Source organism: Nicotiana tabacum, chromosome 20, assembly GCF_000715075.1.
Source record: "Nicotiana tabacum cultivar K326 chromosome 20, ASM71507v2, whole genome shotgun sequence".
In the NCBI taxonomy this organism is placed as follows: Eukaryota; Viridiplantae; Streptophyta; class Magnoliopsida; order Solanales; family Solanaceae; genus Nicotiana; species Nicotiana tabacum.
The window spans coordinates 160,213,373-160,225,161 of record NC_134099.1 but is presented as its reverse complement, the minus strand read 5'-3'; the positions used below and the strand labels follow the sequence as shown (position 1 = coordinate 160,225,161).

The following is an 11,789-nucleotide window of genomic DNA, read 5'->3' as shown; positions in this document are numbered from 1 at the left end:
TTTCCCTCGATCCGTGTAATTTCTTCAGAAATAGAACTAATATTGTCCAAAAGAGGGCGAAGCACTACTATGATATATAAACCAATAACGTTTTGACTTTCCTATGCGAGATAAATTATCCTATGTTAATTCAATCCATTATCCATTTCCAGATGTGCTCAGAAAGCAAAATATACAGTGATTTGTCCATAAATAAATAAGCAGAGGCGACATTTTGCTCTGCAATTCAAATAATGTGACTACGAGTTCAGAAACATGTTAAACTCTTTAGAAAATATCATAAACTTGAGGGAACACCCTTTCAATTGAGCAGAAATATTTTTTCTTTTGGTGGATTTGGGAGGAGGGGAGTGCTTGACTGCAACTGGATTGCGAAACTACAAATTTGTACCACCAAATGAAAACATCAAATTTTATGTTCTCTATTACAGATTATCTTGCAGATATCAGACATCACAAAGATACATAATCAAGAAACAACGTCCGGCCATGTAGATGCAACAATCTGAAGATGGTGCTTTAGTTAGTGATTTAGTTCCCTTCATCCTACAAGAAAAGGAAGAAGAGCAGCAATGTAAGATCTGAAGTTAAGAGCAAAAACAATCAGATTTGATAATGTGTTCATCCAAAACAAAGCAATACTACATGAAAATGGACATTGGTCTAACTCAACCCAAATTACTAAATCATGAACTGAGGATTGCCTATAAGGAGACAACAGCCCATCCCTCACCCAATGTGGAACATTTTATCAGTATATAACATTCTTCCTCTTTTTTTATTCTCAAAAGGTGATGTTTTGCTTTTAGCCGCAAAATCAATCAAACAATCGATCAACCATGCCTCAGTCCCCATTAAGTGCTTTCAGGCAAAAACACAAAGAATGGAGCATTGAAGATATCCTGAACAACAATGATGAACAAACTGTTCCAAGTGTGGTGCTTTGAAAACAAAAGAGCCACATAGACCAAGAAAGAAGCCATGTTAATAGGCATCTGTGATATCCTTTTCATCATTGTCCCTTCTCTGCCTATAGGTATAAATGATGATTTGGCAATTCAGTGACAACCAGAACTAGAATTTGTCACATTAACTGCAAAAGCAAAAGTACTATGTACGAGAAACACTTGGAAAAACAAAAAAGACATTTTGAATAATTAAATATGTTAAATTGGTGGGCGAACATAAAAGAGAAGAAGACATGGTGAAGTGCCCAGGAGCTGCTTTGACTTTTTTTTCCCCACGTTGCATTTTGCTCCTTACTGAATCCTTGGCAAGTAAAAACACCTAAGTTTCACCGATAGCTGCAACTACCCTAGTTCCTTTCATTTAGTTTTGGTGAAACAAGAAAAAGAAAAAGAAAAGGGAAGGCAGGGAAGATGCAGGATCTACAGAGAAAAAGGATGTTAGGGATGTCGAAAGTGAGAAAAAGAAAAAGAAAAAGAAGAGAGCTTAAATAAAGAAAAGTGGGAAAAGGAAGAAGAGGAAAGGAAAAGCAGAAGATAAGACCCTTGGTGATCCCAATGCAGGAATTCTTGGTTAACAGTTCTAAAAATATTTAAGCAACAGTTGAGAATCAATACTTATTTCTTAAGAGGTACAGCTTCCTATATGCATCAAAATATTTGATCTAAGAGATAAAGAAAAAAAGGATAACCAAAATATGGTTCTGAACTTTCTTCACGTATGTTGTCCAAGCTCAAGTTCCTAGAGCTTTCTTAGTGCATCTTTCATGACAAAACTTCTACCACCATAAAGGGCACTTATTCTTATCTCGAGAATCAATACTTATTTCTTAATGTCTTAAAGCAGGGAGAAAGAGAAGCTCTTATGAAGAGCAAGGTTAGCAACTTTATGGTACATTTCACTGGAGAAATAATGGAATATGGAAAGAATGATTATCAGCCCTCAATTCCAGAGGAGAGAGCAACCTTTTCCTGTCCATTCGGTGTAGCACTGTTCAACTCTTTAGTGGCTCAAGCTTTCGCCTATTAAATGGAGGAAATATAGTCCCCAGCAATAACAGTTCTTAACTAATTTGCTTTCCCCGTGTAAAAAATTAGGCCAAATACATTGACAACCCCCTGAACTTGACACGATATTTCAGTTTGGCACCTTATCTTTGCAGGATGCCTATTGTTCTGTTGTCTTGAGTCTTGACCCACAGACCTATCACCTATGAGATAAAAACAATGATAAGACCACATTTGATGGGTCAAAACATATCACTTGTGCACTTGGCATGATACTTTTTATTTGACTTGGCATGCCGCATCATTTTACACATGGCAGATCTCATTGGCTCCATTGTTTGACTTGGCGCGCCATGTCACTTGTCACGTGACACAAGTTGAGCCTTTAAGAAAAGATGACATCTAATTGACCTTGGGCTAATAACATGGATTTATCATTTGTAGCACAACTAAAAGGACAAGCCCAAATTGAACTTTTTAATTAAATCCATATATATTGGACTTGAATAATTAATTCATTTATATTAGCCCAAAATATTTATTTGAACATGATTTGAAATTAAGACATTATCCAAATTTCTTATGGATTGAAGTCCATTTAAATTTTAAATGTCTATAAATCCTCCTACTTCAAGACTTGTCAAAGTGTAGAGACTTTGCTGTATCTCAAAGACTGGACTTGAAGTATTGTGAAGACTATCTATCTATATATATATATGTGTGTGTGTATATATATTTTATAAGACTACTTATATATTAGTATCTACATTATGCAAAATGTGTGTGTGTATGTTTTTCTTATACATGTCAATTAGTCCAAGAGCGAGCTTCTTCCAGTCAACTCAGTCCATGATTTGTAGAGTTTGGCATCAATCTTGGGTTGCCAAACTGCAAACCTTCCTACAGTTTGTTTGGATCTACCTTTAAGAGAAAACTTAAATCAGAAGACATATGGGAGCGTCGGAAAGATGTGAGAAGCAAATTAAGAAACAATACCTTTCTCTCTCTTTTTTTTTTTTTTTGGGGGGGGGGGGGGGGGGGAGGATCATTGGTTCTTATTCATAGTGTTTTGAATTCTATGCTTATATTATGTCTTCGTTTCAAATGCTTTTGAAGATAGAGAAAAGAATAGACAAGTTGAGGAGAGAATTCTTGTGGCAATGGAACAAAAAAGGAAAAACTTTTAATATGGTCAAATAGGGTAATGTTACTTTAAAAAGGAGGGGCTGGGTATCAAACATCTAAGAATGCAAAACAAGAGCCTCTTAATGAAATGGCTTTAAAGATTCATTGTTGAAGTCAATGTTTTAAGGAAAAACACAATCACAGTGAAGTATGACCTCATGAACAACTGGTCCACAGATAAAAACAATCCTGCACATGGGGCTGGAATCTGGAGAAATATTAGGGCATGTTGGCCACTTTTTTCTACACTCATTGGTATTAAATTAGGAAACGGAAGAAGGGTGTCTTTCTGGTAGGAGAATATGTGGCATTCACCTCTTAGAGATCAACTCTCATCCCTCTATAACCTTGCTCAAGATATCGATCTTACTGCTGCACAAAGTAGGGAAGGTAACAGTAAGAACATCACTTTCAGAAGGAACCTAAATAACTGGGAGTTGCACAATATTTCAGAATTTCACAGCATCCTTGCCTCTTTCCAAGGCCTCAACAACAGAGAAGATCAGCTGAGATGAAAAAGAAAGGGCAATGGCACATTTACAGGAAACTCATGATACTTTTTGTTGCTTAAAGAAAATAACCAGACTACCCAGGGACCATGTAAACAAGTATGGAACTTTCACACACCAGTCAAAGTGATCTGTTTTGAGTAGTTAGTGACCAAAGAAGCTGGTTTGACTCGAGAGTCAAGACAACCAACAAATAAGAGCGATACAGCTTGTCAATAGAAGTTATTTGTGCATTGAGGAGTCAGAAACTCATAACCATCTCTTCCTGCATTGTCCTTTCACCACAAAGATTTGGCATATGTTTAATATTTTGGGACTCAACTGGGCTATGCCAAAAGCAGCAGCAGATTTACTTTGTGCTGGCAGTGAAAAGGTCTAGCTAAGAATTTAAAGAAGGGTCGAAACACCATACATGCTGGCATCTGATGATGTGTTTGGAGAGAAAGGACAAAAAGAGTTTCAGAATGACAAGAGAACTCCCAGCTGAAAATCAAGTCTGATTGTGTTCTTTTGATTTCTTGTTAGCGTAAATTGGAGAGGGTAAATGAAGCAGAAGCCATGCTACAGTTCATAGAATAGATAGTTGTCAAGGTGCTTTGTTTTTTCTTATCTCTCTTTTTTTCTTTTCGTGGAGGATTAGATCCAGTAACTGGGGGTCTGTGGCTGACTGATATTGCCCATCACCATTTAGCTATTGCAATTCTTTTCCTGATAGCGGGTCACATGTATAGGACCAACTGGGGTATTGGTCATGGACTAAAAGATATTTTAGAAGCTCATAAAGGTCCATTTACAGGTCAGGGCCATAAAGGCCTATATGAGATCCTAACAACGTCATGGCATGCTCAATTATCTCTTAACTTAGCTATGTTAGGCTCTTTAACCATTGTTGTAGCTCACCATATGTATTCCATGCCCCCTTATCCGTATCTAGCTACTGACTATGGTACACAACTGTCATTGTTCACACATCACATGTGGATTGGTGGATTTCTCATAGTTGGTGTTGCTGCGCATGCAGCCATTTTTATGGTAAGAGATTATAATCCAACTACTCGGTACAACGATCTATTAGATCGTGTGGTTAGACCTCAACAGCTGTAACTAAGGCTGGCATGTGGGCCGGTTAGGCCCGCGAGCCCATATGGACAGTGGGCCTAAACAGGCCTAACCGTTTAAGCCCAGGACCAGGGGTGGGCCGGTTCCTTGAAGAAGCCCGTGAGAACCGGACCGTTTGGGCCCGGGACCGGTTGCTAAGTGGGCCGGTTCAACCGGTCCTAAACGGGCTCAAACTGGCCCAACGGCTATTTTTTTAAAAAAAAAAAAGAAAATTTTTTTAGCCGTTGCAACATTTAAAAGGCCGTTGGCCTGCAAAAATAGCCGTTTTGGCTTTCTAAAATAGCCACTTAACCCTCCCAACTTTGTTTTAACCCCAAACTTTTTATAATTACACTTTTTCCCTATTTTCAACTATAAATACCCGCTCATTCTTTTATTTTTCTCACAAAATTATCAATCTCTCTCTAATTTTCTTCTATAATTGGTTACTTTATTGTTGCAATTTGTGTGAAAAATTGTGAAGTTGGTGAATTGAAGTATTCAACGATAATTAATTTTCAACAAGTTGTTCGTCAATTCGGTAAACTCATTCCAACTCTTAAGTTTTAATATTATAGTTTTGTTTTGTTTTATTTACTTTTGTATTGTTTGATTAATTAAGATGGATTTTTCGTTAAAAAATGTTTAGTAAAAATAAGGGAAAATCCAAGAGTGGTGAATCTAGTGGCCAATCTATTCCTCCTCCAATTTCCCGGGCTCCCCTACCCAAACCCATACCCGCCCTCCACTTGCTCCTATTCTTGATAGTGATAATACTTTATTACAATTTACCGAGAGTCAATATGTGCATAATGTTGGAGGTGGTGAACACTTGAAAAGGTTAAAATGGCTCTTCACTGGCTTTTTTATTCAAACCGTAGAAGTAGACTTAGAGAATATTTTAAAAGATGCGATGAATTTGGCCTAAGAGAAAGAAATGTTCTTAAATCTTGTCCAACTAGATGGAATTACATGTATGAAAGTTTAGTTGTTGCATATGAATATAGAAACCCCATAAACTCAACGTTTAATGCTCATGTAAGTGATGATGATGAGCACCTTACAAATGCGGATTGGGCTAATGTTAAAATACTTGTAGAGTTTTTAGAAAAATTTCATATTGCTATAAATGAATTTTTTGGGCAATATTATCCTACTATTTCTAACTGTTTAGTTTATCTTGCAGAACTTGCAAATTTGTTTGCTTATTTTTCAGAGGGTGGGGAAATTTATGAACAAGCTATTGATTCTATGAGAAAGAAATTTAAAAAATATTGTTTCCCTATTCCCCCTATTTATGGTGTTGCTGCCTTGTTAAATCCTACTATGAAATTAGGAGGTACTCAATATTGGTATCAATCTATTTATAATGGTTTAGCACTTGAAGATGAGGAGTTGTCTAGACTTTCGGACGCACAAGCCTCAATTAAAATAAATGCTCAAACTATTTATAGTGCTTATCAAATTGCAATAGATAATGCTACACCAAATGTTCCAACTCCTTCTTCTTCTAGTTCTCAATCATCTAAAAGAACTGCGGGAGTAAGAGCACTTACTGCTTGGGCCGGGTTCAGGGGGTCTCAAGGTTCTAGTACTAGTGATTGTTCACAACTAAATGAGCTTGAAGTTTATTTGTCACAGGGAATTGAGGAAGTGAATCCCGACGGCTCCTTTAATATTTTGGAATGGTGGAAGGACAAAGAAAAACACTTTCCGATTCTTTCAAGGATGGCTCGAGACATTTTAACCATTCAAGCTTCAACAGTGGCATCGGAGAGCGCTTTCAATCAAGCAAGACTTCAACTCGGTGATTATAGAGCGTCTATGAGGGAGAGCTTGGAAAAATCAGTACTTTTCAGAGATTGGATCCGTTCGGAATGAAGAAATTTTGGACTTGCTGAATCACAACCAGAGGCAGACGAAGCTTACGAAGAAATGCTAGCTGAACTTGCGGAGGATGCAGCTTCGCCCGGAAGCGGTGATGAACAAGCTTCTTTCCGCCACCACCAACGGAAGTTCCTCCGAACCTTGAAGGATTTATGAAATTTGTAAGAGATACCATGTAAAATTAATATGTAACTAGTATTTTGGCACATCTTGATTAGTTTCTTTTTCTTCTCAATGGTGGTATTAACACCTTGTTGTGCTCATTCCATTGGGGGGAGGAAGACAAAGAAAGATATTGTCATGTTTTGTTAATGTCATAATAATAAAAATTATAACGCATTCCTTTGAATATCTCTTTACAATATTTTGTGTTTTAAATCTGAATTAAAAAATTTAAGTCACAATTATATAATATAATTTACAAGAAATTACCTTAGATAAAAAAAAATTAAAAAAAATAGGCCAGACCCACTTAGGCCCAAATATATATATAAGCTATGTATATATATAAGCTATATAATTTACAAGAAATTGCCTTAGATAAAAAAATTTTTAAAAAAATAGGCCAGACCCACTTAGGCCCGGGACCGGCCCACTAAGCCCAGGACCATTAGTTAGTGGTCCCGGTCCTGGGCCAGTTACTACAAAAAACCCGCGAAGCCCGGGCCCACTTAGGACCGACCCACTTAGGACCGGCCACGAAGCCCGTTTAGGCCCGGGCCCAGCCCACATTACACCCTTAGCTATAACAAATTTATGTTATTTTTTTATAAGCATATTATATCGTCACATTTGGAGCATATTTTAACTGGTTTAGGTTCAGTCAGTCAGATACATGCACTATTGTTGCTTCTACAAGCATGTCATATTCAAATTATTTTATTAAGGTGCTAAAGCCGAGAAGAGTCTAATGTGTTTTTTATGATAGATTCGAGGAACCACATCATTCAGTGGTTAATTACAATAACCAATGATTTTCCACTATAGTTGGAGTATACAACAACAACAACAACCCAGTAAAATCCCACTGGGGAGGGTAGAGTGTACGCATACCTTACCCCTACCCCGGAGGGATAGAGAGACTATTTTCAAAAAACCCTCGGCTCAAGAAGAAAAATTAAACAATAGGCAATAGATCAGTGACAGAAATTAAACAATGGAGTATAGTAGTTCTAAAATCATGAAATAGCTATTTGCCTCATTCTTGCTATTGTTCAATGCATAAAAGATCTAGCTACTTATATACACTATCTTATGATGATTGAATTGTGAGTTGATTTCCATGATTCCTTCCTTTTTTTTAAAGCCTCCGTGGTGATTTATTCAGCCTTGGCTATAGAGTTATTTACAAGGAAATTCTATGTGTCAGCTCTAGAATTTCTTCTTTCTCATTCTTTCAACCTGTACGTACTATTTATGCAACAACATTCACTGCATTAGTATTATCTGCTAATTCGTCCGACTTTTGGTTCTTTCCTTCCTTTATGGTGCACCTCTTAGAGTACTCAACCTTCTTTTTATGCTATTACTGATTAAAATGAACTATTTACAGCCTATAAACAACCACTTACTCTCCTCGATTTTGTTACTTCTCCCTCAACTGCATTCTCCTCTCAAGCCATGAAATTCCATCAAGATTTCTACCAATCGAGCCACAAATAATCCTCAGGCGAGCCCTTTGAGATATAGATCTTTACTTCCAATTTCAGGCCATGGAATCCCTTCGTAGTTCTAAGACAACCATTAAAGGTTTGCAAAGAGGGTAAAAGGACAGCCCGGAGCAAAAAGCATCCAGCGTTCACGCATAGCCTGCAGAAGGGTCGTACATCAAGGGGTGTGATGCAGATAGCCTACCCTAATACAAGCATTAGTGGCTGCTTCTACGGCTCGAACCCATGATCTATAGGTCACACGGAGACCAGTGTTACCAAAAACGAAAAGCGCAAAAAACTCTAAGGCATTGTTGGGGCTTTAAGCGCAAAGCGCAAATAAAGCGTGGGCTTTAATTAAAAAAGGCGCAACGGGAGAAAAAGTAAAAATATGTATATGTAGTCCAAGACCAATAATTATAAGCATGAATAACAAATATATGGACAAAAAAATTAAAAAAAAAATTACGATAAAATGAAATATCAATCGTCCAGTGTCGCCTTTTCAGGATTATATTCATTGGCAAGGAAAAGTATGCCTTAGAGCCTTGATGTGACACTGAAGCGCCCGCAAAGCGAGGCAAAGCGCTCAATATATTTTGAGCCTCGCTTTAGGGCTTAAGTGCGCTTTAAGCGCGCTTTTGACAACACTGACGGAGACAACTTTACCGTTGTTCCAAGGCTCCCCTTCAATGGTTGCAAAGAGGGTCCAAGACCCATTATTTTCATTGGAGCTGTCAAAAAGCAACAAGCGTACAAAAGCACTTACTTTATTGAAGAGAGGCATGGATGAAGAGCAGAATAATATATGTAGTGCAAGTAAAAAAAGTAATAAACAAAAACAACAATTACATAAACAACTGAATTGAAAGAGTTGCAATTAAGTTAAATAAGTAATTTGTTGTGAAAGATGTGTTTATATATCTATTCCTAATAAACATGTTCGTAGATATTATTTTCTTAGCAGGTGCTGCATCTGTCGTATGCTATACGAGTATTTGACTGGACATAGAGTTTAAAATGATAATTTGATTTATCTACTATACAGCTGATAACATAAAAAGATATTCTCAAATAATGACCGAAAACTAGTTTGATAGAGAACGCATCACATCAAAGTTAAAAAATTCCACTTGTTTAGTGTATTTAAATTCTTGAAAGACATGAAAATTGCATAAAGAATGACCAGTTTCCAAACATATTGGGACACCCCGAAATTGATAGAGTGAGATATAAATTAGTATTGATTGACTAATATACTGCTTAGCCAAGTATATTTATTTCTTGGTATGACCTTTTTCAAGAAGCGCCAGTGGGTGCTGAGGCATTGAACAGCCGCTTATGTAAGGTGAAGCACCCAACATGCCTAGACCTAGGTTCAGAGCTGAAGCATGCCTCAAGCCAACTTTTTAACAATGTTCTCATTCTTTTTATAACAAATTTTTTAACATTATCATTATTTGTGATTTGTGGGTAAATCAGGCATGTCACTTATGACACGTTGGGTGTCTTTGATAACATTTAGAGGAACTAAGTTCTGAAAAAAAATATTGCAAAAGTAATGTCGATTCACAGTATCAGCATGTGATTTGGGCTAGTAATCTGCTCTTTTCTTCTTAACTATCTCTCGGGAAAATTTCTGAAAATAGAAAAATCAGAGAATTTCTTGCTAGATGTAAAGTGCAACACCAATTAAATGGAGGCATCCTTGTCAATCATTCACACTCAGCTTCTCACTGACTAAAAAACCTAGCATCCATCTAGATGAGACTAATAACATTAGTAACAACATTTGGAATAAGAAACGGGGAACAAAAGACAGAGCTGATATATCAAACTAATATTCAAGAATAATGTGAGAGGTCATCCCTCAAAAGGGTGAGCTAAGCAAAACTATTTAGAACTTTTTAAACGATTTGAATGAGGTAATTGGCTATGGATGTATGTAAATGCAGAAGGCAAACTTTCTTTTTCATAACAGTAGTGCTCGGGCCTGTTTCTAATACTTCTAACACTTTTTATTTGTATATGCATAATATTAGCATGAGATGAGCTTGAATGAAGTAATGTGGTCAATGAGGATCATATAGCCAACCATAACTTGTTTGGGAGAGGCTTAGTTATTGTTATTGTTGCAATGTTCGGGCCAACTTGGGCACACCTCAAAACTCAATCAAGAAGGCAAACTTGATTGGAACTAAACAAAGCTTGATTCCACAGGAATTTGCTTATATAATAAATAATCTTATAATATAACCGTACTTAAACATACAATTGACCAGCTTAACTTCTGAAGCTAAATTCAGGTTAAAAAAAGAAAAGAAAATTACAATAAATATTATTCCTAAAAATTAGCCAGAAAATACCTGCTGAGGATTGGGACTATCACGAAGCACTTCAAGACTGGAAACCCTAGTCTCCAAGACGCTACATTTCTCCTTCAACTGTACTCCAAAACAAAAAAAAATCAACATTTCTTTTCCCCAAAAAAAAATTAATAATAATAATAATGGTTTTTGGTCAGAGAAATTACTTGGGAAGAAAGAGAGAATCGATCAGCCCATAGATCTTTGAATATGAAGTGAGTCACTGTAGCTGAAACGGAAGTGAGACCTATTGTGAACCATAGCAACCTCGTTCGCATCATCTTCTCCTTCCTCTTTTCTTTGATTCTCTAAAACTGCGAGAAAATAGAGTCAAAGAGTGTAGGAGCTTTCATGGATTTTCATACTTTGACACCTTAAATAACTTTTTTGTTTTCTTGAGCACCTTAAAGTTTATAAAACATAGAAATGAACCATTTCAGGTAGTAGCTTTGATTAGAATAGTTGGAAAAGGCGAGGAAAATAAAGATCAAAATTGTCCTCAATGTATGGGGTAGAACTATTTTGGTTCTTAATACGTATGCTTAATACAACTAAGACTTTTATTAGGCTGAATTAGCGGCCAACAAGTTTATAATAAAACTAGAAGCATACTGTTGAATTTGGCAAAGTCCCACATCGGTGGGTTAGCCATTTGGTTGGGAAATTTTCTCTATAAAAGAAGGCTTAATGTTTAGGATTTAAATACACCTCTCATTTGCCTTCTCATCTGTTTAAGGCATTTGTATCTTCTCTCTTTAGTATTATTTCACTTGTATTTTTGGAGTGAAATAAAATATTGGTTGTGTCCGAGGAGTAGGCAAAATTAGCCGAACCTCGTAAATTCCGGTGTTCCCTTTATTGTTGCTTTATTGTCTTATTTATTATTTGGTGGCTGTCATAATTTTTGGTATAGTAGTTGTGACTTATTCACACTATATACATTTGGCTTCCGCAACAATTGATATCAGAGCCAAGGTTCTGTCTTAGTATGCTCTGTGGTTGCAGCATAGTCTGATCTTCCACATCAGAAAAGATTTATCTTGGTAACAGTGTCAAGATTCTGTCTTAGTATGCTCTGTGGTTGCAGCTTAGTCTGATCTTCCACACCAGAAAGGAAATAAT

General features: G+C 36.7%; 1 long non-coding RNA gene across 1 annotated transcript; it reads right to left on the bottom strand.

The window, feature by feature from the left end:
• Positions 1-256: 256 nt before the first annotated feature.
• LOC107780766 (uncharacterized) lies at positions 257-11,141 on the bottom strand. Its single transcript, XR_012703785.1, has 3 exons — positions 10,835-11,141; positions 10,668-10,745; positions 257-546 (listed from the first exon to the last, which is right to left on the bottom strand). It is a non-coding gene; the product is annotated as an uncharacterized LOC107780766 (long non-coding RNA).
• Between the last annotated feature and the right edge of the window lie 648 nt (positions 11,142-11,789).